This window comes from Zootermopsis nevadensis, unplaced genomic scaffold (assembly GCF_977971745.1).
Source record: "Zootermopsis nevadensis isolate Lab colony 2312 unplaced genomic scaffold, Znev_1.0 Znev_ptg000020l, whole genome shotgun sequence".
NCBI lineage: Eukaryota > Metazoa > Arthropoda > Insecta > Blattodea > Termopsidae > Zootermopsis > Zootermopsis nevadensis.
This window is the reverse complement of record NW_028259152.1, coordinates 8,720,287-8,745,910: the sequence shown is the minus strand read 5'-3', so window position 1 is coordinate 8,745,910 and position 25,624 is coordinate 8,720,287. Positions and strand designations below refer to the sequence as shown.

The following is a 25,624-nucleotide window of genomic DNA, read 5'->3' as shown; positions in this document are numbered from 1 at the left end:
TTTGAAACTGAGTTCAAACGAGTGTATCACTTGGAACATCATATTAGGAGCGACGATATAAGTACATTAGAACAATAAATTTGGCGAACAAGCTTCAGGATTGCCAGGCTAATTAAGAAACCCGTGGAAGACGAGCATTTCCATCTCGAGTGTTTTCTAGAAGGGGACCGCAGTGGCCGCGCGGTCTGAGGCGTGGGCCTTGTGCCGCTTGGTCACTCGGACCGTGGGTTCGAATCCCACGCAAGCCATGGATGTTATGTCCGCGTCTTTCTGTGTTGTGCTGTCCTGTGTACAGGTAGAGGCCTTGCGACGGGCCGATCCCTCGTCCAAGGAGTCCTACCGAATGTCTATAGATCAAAGACAACGAAAAGTTGGGACCCGTAGTGCTCAGGCACTTGAAGAACGGGTCGTTCCCAGTATCAAGTATCCCAGAGTTTTCTGGAAACATCAATAACGAGACGGAAGGATAAATTTGGCAGTGACGTCAGTACTTCGAGAATAAATTATTATTATTATTATATGACTACAATTTAACATCTTGTTTTGTGTGAGCGTGAAACATGATCCCTCACGCTAATGAGAGAACACAGGCTACATTGAAGGTGTTAAGAACAGAGTGACAAAGTTGAGATCGGGCTCAGGGTGTTGAGAACTGGGTCCCGAGAAGAATACGTGAACCAAAAAGGGAAAAATAACAAACTTTTACAAATTACACATCAAAGAGCTTCATCATTTGTAACTCTTCAGCAAGGTGATCATACCCATCTTGCTGTTCTGGGTTCTAACGCCGTGTGGACCTGTAGGTATATACCGATGTTTAGGAAATACATAGGTCTACTGCCTCCACTTCCACGGCTCCTCTGAAGATGGAGACAGTATGTTTCTCCGAAACGTTGGTACCTACCTGCAACACCATACGGCGCCACAACCCAGCACAACATTGACACCTTCAATGTCACGAGAACCTTAAATCTATTAGGATTACAAAAATCTTAATAAATAAATGAGCAGAACATGCAGCACTCATGGCAGCGTCGAAAAGTTGCCACACTTTAATAACTGGTTACCGTAGTAAACCGACGTTTCGGGAACCAACTCTGTCCCCAACATCAGAGTACTGACATCAATTCTACGGTAACCAGTTGACGCGGCTGATTGCCCGAAAAGATTTTATTGATTGTACTCGCCGCGAAAGTCTCAAATCCTATATTACCACAATTTAGTTGAAACACCTAAATGAAAGAGATCCTCCGGGAAATTCATGATTAACTAGAGGATAATACTGAACTTTACCTTAGAACCAGTGTGGGAGGATGTGGACTGAATTTAACTGTCTCAGTACAGAGTCTAGTGACAAGCTCTTGTGAACCCGACAACGAACCCTCGGGTTTCATAAAAGACTGAGAATTTCTTGGCCGTTTGAGAGACTGTTGGCTTCTCAAAGATGATTCTGTTCCATGACATTAGACACATTTGTACATATTCGAATTAAAATAGCTATAATTGCAGACAGTGAAAATTATTTGGAGATTCAAGTATCTAAATATCGTGCCATCCTGAGCGATAAGTTGAAAAAATATGTACCGCTCAGTAAAGGTGCAAAGAATTTGATTGAATGTGATTTGGGTCATAAATAGACTGAACAATAGCGTGAAGTAGGAGTGCGCACATTTGTAAAAAAAATTCCTCGAGTTTCAACATTATTCAGTACAAGCATAGGGACAAGAATGTTTAGCTTCATGAAAGATAGGACCCGGCCCCTACCCAAGAAGACTGAGTTAACCCCACAGATGGTCCTGACGTTGAAGCGAAGAGAAAAATCCTGCCGTTTTGGAGTATCGAACTCAAGTCGTCCGAAAGCCATTGTACTAACTACGCTATCCCACTCAAACAACCTGTAACTTGCATAATGGAATACATTTCATTGAATATGCAGTATGAATGGGAGTGAAAGCTGCCTTTCTGAGAAAAGCAACATAATCTATGACATCCATCTGTTATTCCGTTTCATAGCACAACCTAACACCTGCATTCACTTACCTACACGCTTCACCCCATGTCTTCTTCCATGCTTAACTAACTAATGAGGTACGGGACAGAACACAATAGTTGCAAACAATCACTACTTTGCTCGATGGCACGCCTTGTTATCACGGATTTCCACTCTGAAATCTACTGATATACAAGTGACAGCTTGGAGTAACTATATTTTCCAAATGCATTCATTGGAATTTCAACTCTCTCACTGATCTTAAAGCTCATTAACAGCACATTCTTGTGAAATATAACTGCGTTACAGCAATTAACATTAAACTAACTAAACCATATCATTAGATCTTCGCCACTGAGTGTATAAATGACATCAAATCTTCCGCTTTCGGGAGTAAGCCGTATCGAATGTTGTTTTATTCAACGTTTCGGCAAACACTGTAGTTGCCATCTTCAAGGTAAATGTGTCGTGGTTGGGCAAATTTTTGGCAGGCAGTAGGTGGCGACCCAGAGCAACTGGACCAAGTAACGACACTACTTGAAAAGGCAGCCCTGACAAGATAATCGAAATGTTTTGCTTTGCCCAAAGAACGCATCACGTGTCTGTTCAGACGTACAAACGGATCAATATCACAGCATCGGCAGTTGTGATCACTGACGGCGCGTGTCGAGACTCGTTTGTGAGCAGGTAGGATCGCTGAGAACAAGGCGCTTCTAATATTATGGTAAGTAAATGTTGTCCGTTTGCAACTGTAAAACCTGAATGAAACATGTGTTACTATACATAATACCAGTTGCAACTCATTGTACTTGATGATGCAACTTTATTTCACCGGTTCTTATCTGATAAGTTTCTATTCACAGAAATTCAAATGTTATACACAGTATCGATATATGGGTATAGGAGTATCGATATTGTCACTATCCTGATGAATATATTCATACTGCGGAAAAGTTTCTAAAGAGTGGATATTAACTGTTCCGGTAACAGCGTAGAAAATACTCACAAATTATCTTCCAGATGTCACTGCAGTTGAAGAATGTGTGTTAATAAAAGTGCGCCAATTTATTTCGAATACATGACATTTATTTCAATAAAATTCTCTTTATTAAGAGTTTCTGTGACTTGATAACTTCCATTAGATTGTCGTAAAAATACATAAAAATGTATTCTTTTAAATTTTGGGTTCTTAATGTGGACATTTTCCACCATAAAACTAACAAATATCTCCTGTCACACCGACTTATTTTATCTAAAATACAATCACATCGATTCAATCCAAACCCAACCAAGAAGACATACCCCTAGTCGCAGCACTGCATCTTAAGCAGAAAAATTTAGAAAATTCATAGGTACTTGCTGCCTCCATCATCAGATCGCCCCGATGATGTAGACAGCAAGTACCTCTGTAATGTTCGTAAATGTCTACCAGACTACACAGCGCTACAACCCCGCCATCTTCATACATTCCACCGTGAGAATCTCAAATCCTAGTAGGGGAAGGAAGCTGTTCTAACAAACGAATGTTACACAGCGTTGAGCAAAATGGGAAGGTGATCATGAATTGTATCAGGTAAGGATCTGAAAGGAAGCTATCGTGGCGTATTTCGATGCCAAGACAAGTTGCTTGAAGGACTGATGAAAACCCCCTAGGTCGTACAACCAACTTCAGACGTGGGTGACTGGAAGCGGTTCCTCCCGAAGGCGAATCAGACGAGTTACCGCTCTCCTAGTCGTCCTAGCAACTGCAACTTTCCAGGAGTTTCCCTACCAAAATTATGTACAAATTCTGTGTCTCCCTCATGGCCAGTCCTTGTATACTTATATATTTCATTATCCTTTTGTTATAACGGGAATTAATTAATTTTCCGAGTCTGCTGTAACACCAAGTATTGGATTCTGAACGTCCCCGAAGTGACCAGGAGACAGAAGGAGTGATTGACACGCCAGATTTGGCCTCGCCACGTGTCTGTCCGTCACGCTTTGATGTACAGCTCATGAATAACTGGCAGGATACTGTTACCAGCATCAATTATTTATATTTGGTCTTAAAAACAGTCAGTCGACTTTTATCGATTTCACTTACTAAACATAAGGTAAAATTTATTTATATGGACTACTAGGTCATACGTAGTCTTAAAGCAGTTGACTAATATCGATCGGTGATCCTTACATCAAGCAAAAGGAAATATCAATCATATATATGGAATACTAGATCATAAGTGATTGTAACACAGTCGACCTAATATCGATTGGGCATTTATCATGTAACAGGAAATATCAATTATATATGAATAATAGGTCATACTAATTCATCCTGACGCATTCGACGTGCATGGATAATAGGTTCTTGCTTAAAAACAAACATAATATTCAGTATTTATGTAGCATATTAGGCAATAACTACTACTGAAAGCGTTAAATAGAAGAATAGAACTGGTCTCATCAGTGCATGACAACATCTTTGTTCGTAACGGCCAATTTTGTTCATCCAAGTAAGCGATAACCCATTTGTGCAACTTATTTTTCATGTCTGTCCAAACAAGCTTAAAGATTAATTTACTCTTTAAATACATTTAATTCAAATCCGGTTACCGTTATTCATTTATTCATGGCACGGTGGAAGATGATCACGCTCTACGTCACAACATGAGAACATGAACTCACCTTATTCTTCACAGCACGATATCCATTACTAAACTACACATCAAGAAACACGAATTGTTATTATTTATATTGTTAGCAGGTCACAATTCGTCTTGAAACGTTGGACTTCAATAACCGTCGACTGGATATAGAATAAAATTGTGTGATTTATTTGTGTGGAATACTGTCGTAATTAATGCAAGGACTTCTCGTAATGTCTCTAAACAGGTCAATTTTCATTATGTACCGCGGGCCGACAAGAAAAAATGTGTGAAATTTTTGGAAGAATGATCATGGAGTGTTTCAGGGGCGTCTTATCATTCTCCTGGAAGGATTAAAAAATTCAGTCAAGAAAAATGGTGGCCAGAACGGTATTCAAGCTTCATACGTCCTGAAAATAAATCAGTTGTATTTTACCGCTCAGTTCACTTGCTCGATGAAGCCAATTTTCGTGTCTTCCTTTCACGTTCGTTTTACGCATTCTTTACGCTCGTAAGATGGCCACATGGGCCCTTCCATGTCCGTCTGTCTGTCTGTCTATCGCGGTTTCCCTACGGGGTAGAAAACATGCATGACTGTTAAACACCGTTGCGTAACAATTGGAATCTAGGCATTATTGGAACACAGTTGCGAAACAATGACCTATGATCATATTAATGTAATAATGAAATATCAATTACCTTTTACTTTTATCCGTTATACGATTCTCATTCAAACACCTGTTTCTAAATTTACTATGACTGGCATCCCCCTTTTCTTTAAGTTTTCGGAATCGTTACTAGTTCACCTCCTTCTTTAACTTCATTTAATTGTACTTACTGTCCGTTTTAACATTCTTTGGCATCATTTAGAATAAGAAGATGAGTACGCTATGTAGGATTTGATGGTTTTACGGTGGTGAGTGATGATGGAGGCAGCAAGGACTTCTGAAACGTCGGTAATCTTCTATCAGACTGCACGGCGCAACGACCCATAAGACAGTCATCTTCATGAGTGAGTTACTTCGCATGGACCTATTTAACATGTAAAAGCTCATATATGCACGTCGTATGTCATCCATTTGAGTTTATCTGCACGGTTTATGGTTACAAACACCGACGGTAAATAAATTAATTTCGTTTTCGATTAATGCTTTACCAATAAGTAAAAACAGCAGAAGAACGGGCAATGGAAGAATTCAAGACACATTAAAGTTAATGCAATGCTTTTGGTCGTATAAATGCGATCGCGTTAAAAGGACACAAAAGGTTTAATGGGCACATGCACACTGGCAACCTTGGTCACCAGACTGGAGTTTTTACGACAGGTGTAACGATACTAAGGCCCCATACCAGTCTGAAAGATGTTGATGGAGGTCGGGAACACTGCGGTTATGTCAGTCAGCAAGTACGCCCACTTTTGCTGCTTTGACTGACGGCAATTTGTGCAGAACAGTCCACAATGCAGTGTCTTTTGCGAACCGCTTACTACTCCAGTTTCAATATCTGAAGGGGCAGTCACTGAAGGGAAAAATAATTGTACTAGTCCTTAAATAACAGGTTTCGCTTCCAGACTCGCAATTAATCAATGAAGTAGTTAGTTACTCAGTCACGTAACCAACTTTGTTAGTCAGTCTTACCAGAAGTTAATCTGTCTGTTTGTCAGATAGCCAGTACGTAACTTAATTGTAAACAATTCGACTTCTCTAACGGATAGTATAAAACAATTTATTGAAATAAAATTCAACCATCTAGTAACAGTTCGTCTGAAATGTCGGAAAATTTTACCATATCGGCACGGTGTGAGGCCTAAAATATTCTAAAATAAATATGGACCATCCCACATAGTTAGCTAGTCCACGAGTTCTTCACTTAGTAAATAAGTTTGTTAGTCAAATAGGCTATAACCATTATAATCGTTAACAGAAATATCAGATGTAGTAGTAATGACGAAATCGACCCTGCCAGCATACGAACATCGAATCTTCTGATACGTACTCAGCCGCGTTATCTGTTGCGCCACTGGGCCCCAGAACCTCACCTGTTCCTTACTTCGTTAGTCTTAGTGCGTTTTTTAGCATCTGCATAAATTAATATAAAGAATGACCCAAAAAGTTGTATATACACATTCAATGAATGAAATAAACAACACTAATAAACCAAACCATTACATACGCCAGCACTGACACTTGGTGAATTAGCAAATCTAGTGTAAGTGTTCAAAATCACCACCGATAGCTTCGTGGCACATTTGACAGCGGTGAGCTACTGACTGACAAGCGGCTACCAGAGTTTCTGCTGGGACGGCTGAACAAGGCCGTTCAATTTCTTGCAGTCTCTGGAAGTGTTACTGGCTTTGTGTTGAACATCGCGCCCTTCAAGTAACCCCACAATAAAATGTTATATGGGGTAAAATCTAGCAATCGCAGGGGGTACTGGACAGATCCCCTGCGACTTACCCATAGGTCGGGACAAGCGTTGTCAGGACAGGCCCTGACATCACGATGGTAATTTGGGGGGTTCCCCGTCTTGTTGAAACATGTCATCATATTCAGACAGCTGACAAACGGCGGGAAAAATTGGTTCTTAAATGTGCAGATACCTTTTTAGACACCTGTAGTTTGTGTCTCCCAATTTCTAAACCGACTTATCGACTTCTTAGACTGCTGCATGAAAAACGCAGAAGACACAAACGATTTTATCAAACTTATTTTTCTTAATTCGGAGTTCATGAAACAACGTGTTATTTTCTTATATAAAAGTGAATACTTCGGATTATTTACGTCTTCGTGATCCCGGAAATAATTTGCTACTCGTATGGTGTGGGCATCAGGTCCGCAGTGTCCGTGCGGTCTGAGGCGTGGGCCTTGTGCCGCTTGGTCGCTGGAACCATGGGTTCGAATCCCACTCAAGCCATGGTTGTTTGTCCGCGATTTTCTGTGTTGTGCTGTCCTGTGTACAGGTAGAGGCCTTGCGACGGGCCGATCCCTCGTCCAAGGAGTCCTACCGAATGTCTATAGATCAAACCAACGAAAAGTTGGGACCCGCAGTGCTCAGGCACTTGAAGAACGGGTCGTTCCCAGTATCCTAGTATTATGTGGGCATAACTACAGGGCCTGAGGCTAAATACAAATGAACACCACTGTTCTAGTGCAGCTGACAAATAGTGCCATATTTCTCGCCAAACGGACATCAGAACGACATTGGCGCTACGGGTTACAGGACCCAAGCCCGATACCCCGGTCTCGTCCGCTTTCTTATACACCATCATTTTAAGATCCGCCTTGGACATTCCAGAATCAATAGCTGTAATATACAAGGATAATTTCAACTGGAAGCCATCGCTACTCTCACAGCCTCAACACAAAACTGATTTTATTAAGTTACACTTCACACACAAGGAATAAAGTTTAAAGGAAACAGCAGTATACAAGTAGCTATGTGATTACTTAAAACTTGGATTTTTAAAATTTGAACGCTAAAAGTTATGTGGCGCGAAATAAAAATGTAATTCTACAGAATGGCGTCAGATCACCTCCAAAGTCAACAACGCAACTATTTAATATCAATATAAATCCAATCACGGCTAATAATAACGTAAATACCAGTAAGTGAAGTCTTGCTCCTTGCGTATATCATCAGTTATTTACATAATATACAAGCAACGCCTACAAGTTTCGCCTCAGAAAGACTTGAATGAATTATAAAGTTAATTCTGTATAGAAATATAAACTGAAATTTGTCAGATGAATTTTAATTTAAGTCTAAACACACGGTTTAACCCAAACTTCATTCACAGTATACTTCAAAACAGACTCCAATAGTCTACAAAATTATTCACAGTACATCGCATAAAACAGGTCTTCAGGTCTACAGAGGAAATTTTAAACATGTTTCGATATGATATACATATCATGAAATAACAAAGAAAAATATTGCATCTGTAATGTAATTTCTACTGTTGATCACGTCACAAATAGAATCCAATGCGACATTAATAAACTTTAAGCCTAATGCTGGACAGGAAATCACTAACAAGGTATCTAGAAAATGGTCATACTTCTATTCGGCCTGTAAACAAATAATGCACAGAGAGAGAGGCTGCATGCATATTTACTAATCACACACTTGTCTTCTCACCAGACAAGGTGGACGTGTTGGCTATATACGGTCCTCGTACAGCACACAGCCTACATTGCGGTCACTCAACTTTCACTTGTTTATCCAGCAGTCAAGATAACATGTATCTGACGCTATTTTGTAGGTCACTTGATCTGACTGCCGTTCTTACGCTTAGGTTACAGCGGCGCCTATCTACAGAACATCCACCGCCCAATTAATACATGAACAGATAAGGTAACAATATTACTTCATCTTCGCTTTTTGACATCAGTTTTAAATTTAATGTCGTGCGATGTTACGGTAATTACGGGAGCTAAATTTCACATTCTTATAAAGAAAATAACCAATGGACGTAATATTATCCGCACGGTTCGTTCTCGCTTAAACCTCCGACGGACAGAGTTAAAATGCACCACTGTTCAAACAACGAAAGGAAAATGGGGTAATCTAGTTTTGCATGTTACCGACACTAGGAAAAACCCCCCACTGAATTGCATTTTAAATACCCAGTATAAAAATATAAGATACTTCACTAAAAATGTGAATATGTTTTTATCTTGATTTTACGACGACAAATATTTAAATCACGTTTCACCTTCAATTTCTAATAATTACCTGAGATAACAAAATCGATTTATAAATTGCTAGTTGCAGTTTTATGTAAAAACAGCTTTCGGTTTTAAGTCCTGTACATACTATAAATAAGCCTGATAATAGGTGTTAAACCGAAACAGGTAATCAATTTTATTATTTCAATATGTAAAACTACTCGCAGTAAAGTAAATTAGTTTGTGTGTAAGACGGGATACAATTTTTACGTATTTCCCATAGTCTATGATAGTTCTAAAGCAAGAAAGATTTACAAAGTAATAATTATAACTTACAACTTAATCGTCCATTCTGTGTATAATTCCTGCAAGTAAAGATTCCCCGTGCGGCCAAAGTTAAATTTGTTAGCTAGAACCATTGACATGTTTGTAAATGATAACACACGTAAATGTTCTGTATGTGTTTGACCTATCTTCTCCACACATTTCAGATGCTTAGCTTCAATGGTTCATTACTGTTGTCGTCAAGGAAATGAGAACTAAATTAAGATTTCGCGTGGTCAGACATTCAATTAAAGTTATATTAATGACACTTTCACTACGAAAATTCGGGCGGTCGCTATATTAATACTGACATAGACAGGAGATAAAAAATTACAGACTTGGAATTGTCTCAAGGGCATTATATTCATACAAAGTTTCATTAAAATCTGTCAAGTGGTTCAAAGCTCGTTAGGGAGGAAAGACGCTAACGGAAGTACGGACAGACGAACTAGCTAGAACAACGCTACATGTCCACACAAAAGAGAAGTAGGTTATAAGTTAAAATGGAAACACAAATGAAGACGTGCGGTATAAATTAAATTCAGCATGGATACTCGACTCTATCTTGCTACGCTGGCTGGTACAGTTTCCACACGATCCAAATTGTGAACAGTGACCTTGCCAATTTTCTATGTGAAAAAGACCTTGGAATTAATGTGTTTGTAGGCGTGTAGCAACTTCATTCGAACTGGACACTTTTTGTTGGACCACATCCAGAGACACAACATCTCTGATACGGGAGAAGAATTTCTGCAATGACGACACGAGTTGCGAAAAAAGAGCTTCAGTCAAGAGAACCGCTATAAAACTACAAATACCTCTGCCTTCTTCTTCGCCGTCATCTTTAAGCACTACGGAGAAGAGAAAAGAAAGAAAGAAACACAAAAGGAAGGGAAGAGTGAAAGAAGAAACAGACACAAAAAAGGCTGGAAGAAAGGACGAGAAAATGAGGCACTAAGCGAGAAAAAGAGACCGAGATTACAGAAAGCCCCTTTGATTACTGTCTGTCTTCTGTTCTTGATGCATAACATCTTCTCTTTTAATTTGACTCTAAATAATCGCTACAGGTGATACAGCCTAGATTAGTCAATACAAATTCATAACATTAAACTTACGATCTGATTTTGTAAATACCTGTGAAGAAACAGTATATTGGGGGGGGGGGGGGGACGGGACAAGGACTTTATGTACCAATCCCTCACTGAAAATGTAACTAAAATTTATAACCTGACCCCACCACCTGGTACAGTACATTTTTTTCTGTTGGTAACAAATACATCACCTACGATTAGGATATCTGAACACGACGTCCAAATATGGATTTTGTGGAAACACAAAAGGAACGAATAGAGTGCGACTATCTAGTCTTTCGGGACCTCTGTGATGTTCCGACTCAGAACCAATTCGGCGTGGGGGGGAATAAAGAAAATTTCCAAGAACCCTGACTTTTTTGCAGACTGGGGGTATCAAGCTTCGCCATGGGAGAATAATATACATTTAAAACATCGAAAACATGAACCAAAGCACAGACCAGAGTTTATAAAATTCTTGGCTTCTTGCAGCTGTTTGCGACAGTAGAATTATTACAGTGCAAATTCAAAGGACGGACAGACGCGAACAAAGCTGAAACTAAATTGAGTAACTGCATTAACTCTGTGGTAGTAGAATCCGAAAGTTCAAGCCTCGTAATGTAAAAGCCAGCGGGAAACAGTCCTGAGCCAACTGCATCACTTCCCACCCTCACAACAAATTTCCCATTTTAGTATTACTCTCTGTCTTAAATGCAACATCCGTCAAAGAAGGTTACTTATAAAAATTCTGAATGCATTTGCCGTCTCCTACCCCTGGATGTCAGTTACTAGATGGTAAACCAATATTAAGACGACTCTTTCAGAATAAATAATAAACCTTCGAGTTCCATGGCTGGAAATGTCTTGACTAGCTGATGTGTCACAACTATGAAGTTGGCCAAACAGCGAGATTTATATGGGTTGGCAATGCGAAATTTTCTCCACTTTCCTGTGTTTTCCTCTCTCTCATACCTCTTAACTGTTCTGCTCAGTCCCTGTTCTCAAACACCCTCGGTCTGCCTTCTTCAATAATATGTGACATGCATAACGGAGGATATAAAACGAGATAACGACATTATGTTACAAGCACATTTCTGGTGACATTTTTCAGAGAAAACGGAAATTTATTCTCACAGATAACACACTAAATTAAAGCCATATTTGCGTTAATTTACTTTGTTTAAACGCTACATAAATTTTGGTTAATTCTTTCAGGCCCTGAGAACACAACTGTGTGGGAGAAGACATTGAAAAAGGAGAAGCAAACGAAGAAGAAAAAGGAGAAGAAAGAAACCAACAGAGGAAGAAGGAGAAGAAAAAATATGCAGTAGGAGATGTATGATAACGAAAAGAAATTTCAGTATATGAGAGGTGAGATGTTGAAAAGAGGATAAAAGGGGGAAGAACATAAGGAAACAAATCAAATTATTGATTTTATAAGGTCACCTGTTCTGTACAAAGTAAAGAAGCGAGACAAATTACGCCTCATTTAGGAATACAATGAATGCGCCACCTTGGAACTCAGGTCATTGGCTCCGCCCTAATTAATGTGCTGGCACGAAGACAAATTGTAATTTCGGCGAAGTACACGAAGCCAGCGCAGCGTCTTAGTCCTCCTGGCCTATATGCAGAAGATCTCACGACACTTTACAATTTGAAAAATTTCTCACAACACGAAGAAGAAAGTCCAGTTAATTGCCTACTGGAAACTCTTAATACAAAACTGAAGATCCCCAACACAACTTGCAGAACAGACTCCAAAGACACCACACGCTCTCGCCAAGAGTGTCACCTGTTTTTGTCCCCATGGCATCCTCTGTTGACATACGTAACAGAAGATCTGAGAAATTTAGTAACGCTTGCTTGCTTTCCCTTAAAAACGTCGATTAAATGGTAGTGACTTATTATCAGCCAGTAAAGATTTTCACAACGTTTATTTTGCCCTCTATAACTTGAAAGTATCCTATCGACACCATGTCTGTAATTTTAAAGTAAATTATATATAAATAAACATAACGCACTCCGTATGCATGGCCACAACTGATCCCCATACAAAACTGCACATGAATATGTACAGTTATTTCGATATCGTCATCAGATTAGAAGCTAAACTTATACCTAAGTCTTGATTTCACAAAAGGCCTACTTTTGTATTATATTCAACTGGAGAAATATTGTCGAATAACTTCTGTTACTCCAACACAAACGTTCATTCGGAAGTCGTGGTTTAATTAATGGTGATAAGAAAATAAAAACATTGTGAGATAGGAAGAAAAGCATAAAAGTAAACGCAGAAAATGCTATGGATCTATGTTGATATCTCATACCCAGAATGCAATACAAAACGCAGAAAAGTCGATAGGTTGGGGACGACTAAAAAAAATCAAAACAACATTTACAAATACATTTCGTGTAATGCTTGCAATTATTCAGTTCAGAATTGTTTCCTTCCATTTCCTACCAAAAAATGTATTGATTAAAACACAGTCTGAAAACTATAAGAAAATACTATCTGTCGTTTTGTGTAGGAACAAAATAGTCTCCTATTCCAAGGGAAGAGCACATATTGAAATTGTTTAAGAACAATGTGTTCAGGAGAAAATTTAGGGATATGAGAGAGGATGTACGAACAGACCGAGGAATACTGCATAATTAGGAGCTTCATAATTTGTGAATTTCATCAAATGTGAGATAATATCAAGAAAGGTAACATGGGATGGATACAAAATGTTCGTCTTGCAACCTGAAGAAAATAAATCACTTCGGAGACCTAGGCGTAGATAGGACAATATTAAAATGGGTCAACAATAAAAATAACAAGAGGTTTTCAGTCCACATGTATTCCTGTGACTCAGAGTAAGAAAAATATGGCAGACTCTAGTGAACGCATTCAGATCTGGAGATTATAGTGGTAAGGGCCGTAAAGGAAAGCGATTAGACAAACACTGTCAAAATTATCATAAAGCACATCCAGCGCTACTTTCGCAGTGTGTGTGGCCCAGCTACATTCTCCCAAGACTACTTAACTAAGAGACACCAAATACAGTGATGTTTGCTATGTAGGTAAGTAATTATAAGCTATTACAATCGGAGCGTCTTTTAGAAAGACTCTGTAGGTTCCTTTCTCAAAGTGAGAGCCATGATCTGCGAACAAGCGTTTGGTGTGACCGAGTACGTAATGAAAGACGTACAGCGAAAACTGAGGTTAAGGTACACGCGTTCTTGACGTCAATACTGTTCCGTGAGTGGGCAGTTTATGCTATGACTGAAAGGTCCGCTCTGGCTTACAGGTGGGAAAGCAACTGTTTTGGACGTGGGAACTATTCGAGCGCCACTACTGAGACTTTATCACCTTACGCCTAACCCGCAGCGAGACATTTCACAGGAGTTAAATCTCTCGAGAAGTTGGTCCAAATCTAGGTAAGTGAATGACAGAGACCGATTAAATAACGGAGCGAGTGACGGACTTGATGAGACAGAGAATGTGGGTGATTGGTAGAGCGACAGTGTATGGGGGGAGTGACTCAGTGCGTGACTGAATATGGACTACAGTGACAGTGCCACTGAGAGTGCGTGAGAAAGCGACTCTATGAGAGTGGCTTTAAAAGTAAGGACATACTAGGTTCACTATCTCTGCCTGGCTCTTTCTCAGTGATGAGTACTTAAAATCGAAAGTTCCTTGACTCACTCTAGTCAGCACAGGAAGATATATCCAGCCATCTCCTGCAACCGTTAAGTTAGCAAGATGCTCTACTTTCTCAAACATAATCAACATATTTTCCTCTGCATAACAAACAGGAGGGAATGAAGATGGAGGCAGTATGTTCCTCTGAAACGTCGGTAAACTTCTACCAGACTACACGGCGCAACAACGCAGAAGACAGCCACTTTATTTCTGCCAACTTTTCGGAACGTTATCCCTGGACGCAACGCCGGCCCGTCGCAAGGCCTCTAGCTGTACCACCCAGCGACAACTAATTTCGGGCATTTTACCTTTGCTACAAGGCTAATCGAAATGCTCGATTCGATAAAATCATCGCCCGAGAAGATTTTATCGCATTCAGTCGCCGCGAAATCTTCAAGTCATATCAATATGAATTCTACACGGACATTTACATCTCCAAGGGATACCAACTTCGAAGGAGAAGAGGCTGGCGGTTATGTCGACTGTAGGATATTTACTCTCGACAGATATGTCGGAGTTGAGGGGTCAAACAGTCTGTTCCAAACCAACACAAAAACCTGAAAGCAACAGTCTCAAGCATCAAACTAGTTCGCAGCTGACCGGTATCTCTCAAACTGAAAATTTACTACTCACAAGCGACAGTGGTAAAATAAGCTGTGAGGTATGAACATCTGATGGCAGAGACAAAATAAAAACAGTAGCAGCAGAAATGCGATCATTAAAATTTCTTCCGGGTATAAACGATTATATAAAGAAAATAAATTCTGATAAACTTAAGGCTGAAGATATTATGCCTATTATACACTTACAGGAGGATGTGAAATCAACTTTTCATCATTTATGTTGGTCACACCTGGATTTTGAAGTGTATGTGACTTGTACAATTGTTCTTTAATACGCTCACAAATGCCAAACAAATGTGTCTGCAAATTCCTTAGATAAAAATTAGATAAGAAACTGAAAAATGTGTGTACCCAAACATTCTACATTACATTAGACTAAAAGTGGAAGTTTTTACCGGCGATACAATGGTGATATTAATAAGACTGTACTTAGGTCCCTTCATCCAGACAAAAAAGCAACATTATTAAATTTTGATAATTTCATTTTATGAAGAAATTAACAACTGGACCACGCTGCTTTCGGCTACCATGTTTAAACTGCACTAATGCTGTTATCCGGTAGTGTACTTGCGACCAATGCTACTGCTAAAGCTATAATCAAAAAAGACGGCGTGTTGCTTCATGATGGTTTATGGCGTATAGAGACAGAGCTATGAGGCTATGAAGCTATGAGTTTGCGAGATTATTTCCCTCGAAATTGTCTCATTTATAGTAGACTTTAGAGAACAGCTATGAGCCGGGATAGCTCAGTCAGTATAGTGACTAGCTACGGGCTGGACGACCGGGGTTCGATCCCAGACAGGGCCAGAGGATTTTTCCTCTAGCCTCTGGGTCCAGACCGGCTCTGGGGCCCACCCAGCCTTCTCTATAATGGGTACCGGGGTCCTGTCCCGGGGGTAAAGCCGGCCGGGGCGTGATGCTGATCACTCACCCCCATCTAGTGCCGAGGTCAAGAAAGAGAGGAGCTATACCTCCGCTCATCCCAAGCGCCTACATGGTGTATAGTGGGACAAACTTTACTTTTTATAGAGAATAGCTATCTTGTGCTTCAGCATCCCCTGGTATTGATAAATCAACACTAATTAGTGCTTACACTATCTACATAATTACCTTTATACTGCACAGAGTCTTATAGCAACGTTTCCATAAAATATTATTCTTAAGGTTATTTCAGACAGAACTTGGCTATAAACTATACATAATACAAATCACCAGTTCCAACAAGGAATTCATTTTAGCACTAAATTATGATAACACTGCCATAACGATATATTTCTCTATATTATACAATTGATAGACGATATGGTACAGTTATTCGGCATTCAATCAAGATAAAAATCTGTCAATGAAAATTTAAAAATAATTTGGGTAACATTTCTCAGGTACTACATATATGAAACAGAATACGTTTTACTTTTTTAAGTTTTAACGGAACTGAATGCCTGATCGTCTCTGGATTATTATTATATTTTCAAATACTAAATTAGTTGAGTTATTATGTCTCTTGTGACTTATTTATTCAATCAATATCGCATATTTACATGTAACGATGCAAATGTCATATCGTAAATGTTGTTTTTCTGGATTTTCCTGTTGTTTAAGTGTTCTTACACCCTGCGTTGTCCTCCGAGTGACCGGCTACTAACTGCAGCACAACCACGCTAACGCAACAAGAACGGGTTAAAGCACATTTGGAGTACCATTGAGAATTTCCTTAGGTTTACCCCAACGAAGGCGCTGATCTGCTGTCTAAGTGTATAATGGAAAGAAGGCCAGACATTAAATCGGACAGGAATAAGATAGTTGATAGGACAATAGCAGAGCTTAAATAATGTATTCGGTTGTGTATATTTAATATGTATTAGCAGACTACACGGGCGATTTTCTTGAATCACTGAGCTCCGTTCAAATATTTCAACAGACGTAATACGAATATTCAGAGGCCGTGGGCCTGTCACTCACTACACATAAATGCACACTTCAAAAGACAAAGAAAACTCTCACATGGGAGGAAGCCATGGCTCGACTTCAGGCTATTGCGCCATAGAACAAAAATACGAATATTACATAGAGACTAACAACTTTTATTCAATTTTTTTTTCGGACACTACTATGTGAGATACGGCCACAAATGTATGCAGAATTTTCAGTAAGGGCAACCTTAACACGAACGAAAATGCAACCAGTGCAATACATGTGTCTTACATCAAGTTTCATTATCATATTACGTAAAAATTAATTTTCTCCTCTACGTAAATTGGTATTTGAAATGAGGCCAAACTTACACCAAAATCATTTAAAGTAGAGTACACGGCGAAACAACCCAGAAGACAGCCATCTACAAACTCACTGCCGTGGAAACCTAAAGTCAGTTACTTTAGAACACGAATCTGTGAACAAAATGGCGAACTTTCGAACTAAAAAGAAAAGTAGAAGAAGAAGAAATTTCCTGGGGGTCCAATACGAGTAACTTTGAACATTTCCGCATGGGTTTATCCGACGCGGGGTAAATAACAAAAGACAAAGTATCGTGGGGTCTCCTACATATACCGTCCCGCCCTCCAGAAGAAATGGAATACACTTCTACTTCCAATTATTATTTCCAATTTGCAAAGTTTCACGTGCATTGTCCGGTGATAATGATGATTAATGGACTGCGCAATCCTGCCTTATGTAACGAATCAAATACACGGCTACATTACAAGCTGTCAGAGGATGACCTGCATACGATGAAGGAAAGGAAAAGGTACCCGATCTGCTTCAGACGCCACCTCTTAATTGGGATGTTGCATCTTGTACTCTGGTAGATGCCACTTAACTACAATTGTATCAATAAATTATACACTTCACAATTATTAAACAGGAAAAATAAATCAAGCGTACAATAAATTAGTGTGCTTGCTTGTTTGAGAGGGAGTTTTGTGCAATGATGTGATTTTGAAAATAATCGACTCAACTGTAAACCTCGTTGTTTGTAACGTTTCCGTACCTCGTCGAGCATTTCAACGCAAATGTTTTATCTGTAAGGTCAAGAGTTCGAATCTAGACCACAATAACCTTGACAGAGGTCTATTGTAGTGTTACTTCCTAAAGGGGAATTAGGAAAGTGGCTTCACCCATCACTTCCGAATCAGTCACCCACGCAGTAACTCACTGTTTTTCACATTTCTGCAGTCTTGTGGTTAATCTAGTTGTCTGTTGGCGTTTCGAAAGAAGGATTGTCTCCATCTTCGAGGCGGATATATTTCTATTTCCGACAAACGAGACAGTTGGTAGATAATTCTGCATTCTGAAGATAGGACAGCCAGGTTATCCGTAATTTTGGCAAGCCATGCAAAAAGGACAAGACATCACAGTCATGAATGGCAACAAGATTGAGTATGTTTATTTCGACAAGTCACCAGTCCTATGTCCTATGTGACCTGTCTGTGTGAATTTCAAGTCCTTGAATGAATCACCCAATCATTAAATCAACAATAATCTACAGCGGAATGAAGTTATTCCCAAACAAAGTTAACATGGTAGTCATGGATTCCAGTGAAAGTGATTTCCTTGCAGAAGAGGAAAGTGGAACCGTTAACAGCTATCTCAGTCTGTAAAAGAACTGTCTTCAGAATGCACGGCCGGAGTTTGATTTCCGGTAAGCGGCACCGGGACTTCTCTCTTGCCACCACGTTCACAACAGCTCTGAGCCGTCCAATCGGGGCCGAGGGTATAACAGATGGATGAAATAAATAAACAGAACAAATAGAAGAAACAAAGGAGTTAAATTTTCTTTCTTCGCCTATGTTGTGGCGTCATAATGCGGATTCCCCGATAATTCTCCCACGTGGTTGCGTGGACTCCTCTTTGGTTGGGGATTCCCCAATCATTCACTTCGCTCATAAACGTGTGTAAGTTTCATATAGTGTCAGTAACTACTGCCCGCTCTTTCAAAAATAGAACGTGTCGACAAATTATAGTAAAACTCCCCAAATATAAAATTTAATAAAATATGTTCAAATGGTTTTCGTGTTGTTGAATGCGGAAAAACAGGCAGACAGACAAACATGGCGAAGATACGAGGCTCGTTGTTGTAACTTTTAGTTGCGAAGTCACCCAAAATGCAGTGTTCGTAAGCACTATTAAGTTATGGCGTGTAAGTGGAGTGGAGGTAGGGTTCCACACATTCTTAACTTCGACAACAGAAAAAGTGTTTTCCCCTGCGAATAAGCTAAACGACATGATGGCGAAGACACAAGGGCATGCGTTCACACAGATTTCGACACCAGCTTTATGCTGTGCCTTCAGGGAACGCGGGCGGCATCCACTGGCTAGGAGGATGAATTGAACCCCGAAACTGTCTGGTAGCTATGGTGAAGAGAAAAATACCAAAGATCGCAAACAATCGTCGGCTGCCATGTACCCTAACTGAGGATTTTCGCGATTTTCCTCAATCTCTCTAGGCAAATGTTAAGATAGTAAATTAAATAGCACGGCCGATTTCTTCAACATTCTTCCAAATTCATTATTCACAACTAAAAACGTATACGACACTTAAGATCTATAGGATTAAGCTATACACTGGACAAATTGTTATTGAATAAAATAGAAATTCAACCTACATTAAGATATTCAAATCTAACAAAATAAGATACAACACGTGTACATGGTTCTCGTTTAATCCTCGCTGAGTTGTAAAAATACATGAGCAATATTTCTGCTACCCAGCGTGACATGTACATTAATTTTCAGTTCTCGTTTCTATTTCTCTCCTTCACTGACACTCTACATGCCGACTTAGAAACAAAATTCTAAAATAAACAACGCAATTAATTGTCCTCTATTTGACCTTCAGCATTTGGTAACACATGTGGAGTCTAGACGGGCTTAATATGCTGCAAAAGAAACTGAATTTCTTGGAAATACGAAATACAGGAATACTTGTTGATTCAAAGAACTCAGAGCGTCGACGCTTATTATGGGTACGGTGGTGTTAAAGCCTGGTAAATATGAAAAACCTGCCCTATGATGCCTCCTTTACTTCAATAGACACAAACATAGACCTAATTGAAGCTAATTTACAGCAGAGCAACAAGACAACCGGAGCATATTAAAGTTTCAGACCGAGGGTAGGCCTATCTAAGAACAAAGAGCTGACAATAAACAGGGTATAACAGTAGACAGGAGAAAATTGTATGTCCTCTAGGATATTGCGCCGTGCAGTCTGTAGAATTTTGCTAACGTTTCACAGAATGCTCACAGCCTCCATCATCAGAACTATAAGTTGAAGGCAGCAAGCATCTCTGAAATGTCTACAGATTTCTACCAAGTTACACGGTGTAGCATCCAGGAAGACAGTCATCTTCACACGCGCCGTTGTGACAATCTAAAATCTCACCTGTATGATTAAGGTTTCATAATTAACACTTCTATTAGTAGGTCGGTTAAATAAATGAGAGATGGGTGGCACATGTAGCATGAATATGATCCATTACAATTTTATCTTCCTATGTCTACAAACTGACCTCTTCGTTTGAGGCTGCTAAATCTTAACTTGCAGTCAATAATACAAACTAGGAAGCACGTCATTGTGTAATTTTATCCATTCCCTAGTTTAAGGTAAACATGTCTCTAGCGAAATTCAATAAATCTATATGAAATCGTGTCTCATTACTGTAAACAGGTGGTATACAGACCTATGCTGGTTCGAGGCTTAATTTATGCGGGCCCGCAATTTTTTGTTACTGTTACAATATATTATATATCTTACTACTGCTGGAATAATTGCTATTTTCGTTTCGTTTCAAAGATAAAATGGTCTATGTTCTGTATTACACCCTACTACATTACCATCAAAGTCAATTACTACTGTTTCTCATTTAATTTATATACCGGTGTGGTAATACGATGAATTTCTGAAAAATTATTTTATATACCATCAGTGCATGATTTTTCATCGCAAATGTTCAATGTGAGTGATTAAGATATGTCTTGATTTTAAAGACGCATACAAGCGTCAATTTTTACACTGTTAATATACATGTTTAGACGTGCTTGTATTTCGATTTGTAGGACATTATTTGTGCCGTATAATGTAGCCCACTGGTCCCTGGGAAAACCCACTCTCTTTTGTACGAGTCCTTGAATTAGAAAATATTTGAAACCACTGACATAAACCACTGTTGCACGGCGCGTTGGTTTGCTAATCTTCCTAGGCAGGACGACGGGATTTGCAAGTCATTCGCTTGTAACATAGCCATGATGGAAAGGCAAAGCAAAGTTTCGGCACTGCAAGGTTCGGGAGTATTTGAATTTGAAAGTGGTTAGGTACGGTCTGATAATGGAACAATAGGCCAGCTCTGATGGGGATTATATTTAAACTCCAACCACCGCAATTTTTTTTCTCCGATCGTGACTCCAAGTTGAATCATTCGCTTTTCCTCCAGGTCATGTTCAGTTGCAGGTTATCACACCGCTTTAAAGCGTCTTTCTTTCTTTCTTTTCGTCTAAAAAGGGAATGCATTACTGTTAAAATAAATGTAAAACTTTTGAAGAAGCATGTAAACTGTGAACTATTTCGAAGAATTCGAGGAAGGGAGATTCCAACTATGAGAAGGGAGGAAGATATATTATTAAAATAATTGGAGACGAGGGATTAGAGGAAACAATTTTTTTGTAGAAAATGGCTTGCTACTAGAGAAATAGCAATTATAAAGGAATTAGTTGTTAAGCAGATACAGTCTTCAGAATACAAAACTCAAATTCATATATGATTTATTGACAGAATAGAATTCCGTATCGTATCTGCTGTTAGAATACTAGAAACTCTGATGTGTTGAAGATGTAGCTAGGTTAGCGGGATCCTGTGATATGGACGGTTTTAATTACGTTCTGTTCCATTTTCTATGCTGTCCTGTGAAAAGGGAGAACGTTCGACGGATTCTTCTTCTTCCCGAAGAGCATTACAGAATTTCTTCATAATGATGGTTTTCTTCGCTAACATGCACCTAAATTTATGTAACTTATTCTTAAAGCTTTTCTTTTCTTTCTTCCATTCTCTGTCCTTATGATCAACCCTCAAATTTCTTTTCTCATATATTCTTATATAGGTGATAACCACTGTCAATTCCTCCTCCTACCGTAAAATACATTAATTTCGAGTGCATAACTGGCTATCCTGACTGGCATCATCGTGAGATTCGAAGTTCTCAAGGCGGCGACTATGAAGGAACTGAGAAATACCACTATAACCCCAGAAGATGGTTGCCTTCTGGGTTGTTGCGCAGTTTCAAAGGTCCTTGCTGCTTCTATCATTAAGGCAGCAAGGACCTCTGAAACGTCGGTAAACTTCTAACAGACTACACGACGCAACAACCCAGAAGACAGCCGTCTCCTGGGGTTATCGTGGTATTTCTCAGTCCCTTCGCAAGAACTCTGCATTATGCCTCGGAAAAGAACATTCCTTCCCATTTATAACGCAAAAATTATTCACTCGTCTACCGATTTAGGCCTACATTATATACCATCTCTACAACTTACACAAAATCGTTAATAGCATAAGAAAAAAACAGTTGTCATACACGTTATCACAATAAACACAGACTTGTTCGTAATAAAAGTTTCTGAAATTGGCGAATCTTTCCTACCTCTAGATCATGTTACTAGTGGTGCAGATTTCGTCACCTTGCGTCAGGCAGAATCGATGCCACTTCGCGAATAAGAGCCCATTTATTATACTTCCACTAACATTTTGTTCCACTTGGCCATGAAGCATTACTACGTAAAAGAGTGAACCAAGTCTCTCTTATTTTCCTATCCTATTTTAAGTACTCAGATTACAATGTACTGCATAAGAAAGCCAGCGTGGTCAACGGACCATTCCGAGTGTTGGCGAATGTGAGAATTGGAATTCTTTCCAGAATTTCCAGGACAGGCTTGTTATTTAATTCTGAAACTGTTAACTCGCTCACCGTTCAAAATGCACTAATCAAAATGCAATGAAGAGGTTATTTTTCTTATACCGGTGGCCTGGAGGTCTTACGCCGCTCATAGGCAGCGATCTCTGGTTCGAATCCTTCTTAGATCCAAACTTTTTCTAAGAACTTTGTTAACAGACACTTTCTTCCCTCAAAACAGGAGACGTTTCAGACAGGAGGATTTCATGTTTTCACAGCGGTTTTTTAGAGCGCAGCGTAGAGTTCCGCATCTGCCCGTATACCAAACTTTCGGAAGAATGCTACTTCTATTAACCCTGAATATGGAGATCGCATGTTCCTCAGAAACACTGGTGTACAACCACAAGACTAAATGTTGCAACACCCTAGAATCTCGGGCCTAGATCCTAGAAGACGAGAAGATCAACATTTCACTTCTATATGAAAGCAACTGGACAGCTACCTAATTAACTTTTTAAAATAGGCTACAGAGTGAATGTTCATTGCTTTCGAATTATTTTTATGTTGTGCACAAGTTATTAAAGTATATTGTGACTGTCTTCTTTGAAGCGCTTGATATTCTGGGCCCATCATGCAAACGCCTAGAAGGAAAACTAATTTCAACCTTTGACGTCGCGAGAGCAACTACTCTCGTTCTCTTGTGAGAGTAAAGGAAGAGAGAAAATGCGTAAATGCAAAATGTTAAATGTAAATTTAATTTCACGTCCTCCAAAACCATTATAAAGACGGCAATTTAAATAAGTCACCTCACTGGGAACCGAACCCTAGCCGCCCGCAACGTAAGCAAACATGCTGCCACACTTTAAGACCCCTTCTTCTAGAACATTTTTGAAGCAAAAACGAAGAAATGGAAAACAAAATTGTGTATTACAAAGAAACAAAAGAGTGTTGCCACGTAATGTTTTGGCCAGCAAGTCGGAGGAGAGTCCACTGCATAATAGGAGCCGAACCGAAGAGTTTCAATGGACCGGGTCCCCTTGAAAGTAGTTATAGTTGGATGACAACTGGACCGATTAGGAGTTTAAATGTCTGTTAAATGCAGTGACAAAAAACGGCAATCCAAGTAAAAAAGGGTCACGTACTTCAGGAAGAACAGTGATGAATCCAATCACGATCTCCGAAAGGGCCCATAAACGAGCAACTGACAAAAACATCTCTTCTCGGAATTGTTTCATCGTATTCAGGAGGTAAAAGGCTTTTAAAGTAGAGAAGCTCGGACACCTACATTCCTGCTTGATTTGTCAGTCTAGTTTATGAAAAGACAGGTTTGTGGTATCACCATGTGCCAGTCCGTCCGTTTGTATATTTGTCCTCCCCTAATAATTTGTTAACGTATTGACGGTTCGATTACATTCTGAAAAATTTACGAATCGTAACTTCTGTTCACAAGCACTGAATTGATGACAGCCATCATACGTGCAACGTGACCGATTTACAAACTCCTTAGACACAGCAATGAAACGGAGCATCCAACTTTTCTATGGAAACTAAAATTAAATACAATTACTAATTATCAAGGAAATTACGAAATTATGTAATACATTCGTCTGCACAACTCAGTAATCTGGAATTATAAGGTAAAAACAGATTCTTCCTTCCACACACCAAACCGTTCCCGGTGTTAAGTACTGCTTGTATAAACAATCATTATCACCACAATCATCATCAAACAGTCAAGGAATTCGTCCGATTCTCCAACAAACCCATGAAGTTCAAGCCACGAAAAAGTCCCTTCTGTGGATCGACTTTTTTCTCACTAATACAAGAACGGAGACCACAAAGAAACTAACCTAATTTTTATTCATTCCTTTATCTGTTTATTCCTCTTCCTTTTTATTATTCTTTTCGTCTACCTCCTCCTCCTTCCTCCTTATTATTGGCCTGTCTCCCTCCTTTCTCTTCATCAGTGTCGTGATCCGCACAAATGCCAGTTAGGAATATCAAGGGGACAGTCTCTCCAATGGCCATGCCCGGGTTCTTCTTCAAATCGGTCTGCACTTCAAAATTAATTTAATGAATCTCTCTCCGCATATTTTCAGCCTTGGGAATACATTTATTTTAGAAGTACAGCATTTTAGTCAATAGGCCTTTCAGTGCACACAATATTTTGAGAACTGTCTCAAAAAATTTATTCTAGCAATTGTTTTTGGATTTGTCTTCGGGCTTCATTGACGACGTCTCATTATCACAGAGAACATCTGGGAAGTGTAACGTTGTAGATTCTTATTCTTGCATTATCTAAACTTCCAGTGGGGTAAATAAGTTGAGATTTTGTTTTATATTTTTACATCTATACCTCCTTTTATATGATAAAGAACATGCGATAAAACAATACGTTATTACAATGACAATAATTATAAAGTTTAACTCACACCATACGGCTGTCTTCCTACAACAGTTGACAGTAATTCAGCCAGATAAAAATATTATTTTTTCACGAATGTTCACAACCGCGTTCATAAAATCCAACCAATGAAACATTAGTCGTCCTCAGGATCAATTTGCCTACGAATTTTAATATTATAAACTCTTCAACGTCAAGATTCTTCGAGGTTTTAATGTCAAAGCACAGAAGGCATTTTTTTGTCTTTCTGCGTGAGAACCAACAGTCCTCGTCAATTCAACCACCCTATCGACATCAGCTCCACAGTGAACATTACCAACTCCCGAGTATGCATTTTTTTAAAGTTCTTGTTTACTT

General features: G+C 39.3%; 1 protein-coding gene and 1 long non-coding RNA gene across 2 annotated transcripts in view; one reads left to right on the top strand and one right to left on the bottom strand.

The window, feature by feature from the left end:
* Oatp74D (Organic anion transporting polypeptide 74D) overlaps positions 1-25,624 on the bottom strand; it is a 139,261-nt gene that overhangs the window by 79,536 nt on the left and 34,101 nt on the right. The gene's annotated exons all lie outside the window — the stretch shown is intronic.
* Positions 2,622-16,528, top strand: LOC110835386 (uncharacterized). Its single transcript, XR_015535900.1, has 4 exons — positions 2,622-2,714; positions 11,894-12,049; positions 13,969-14,098; positions 14,477-16,528. It is a non-coding gene; the product is annotated as an uncharacterized LOC110835386 (long non-coding RNA).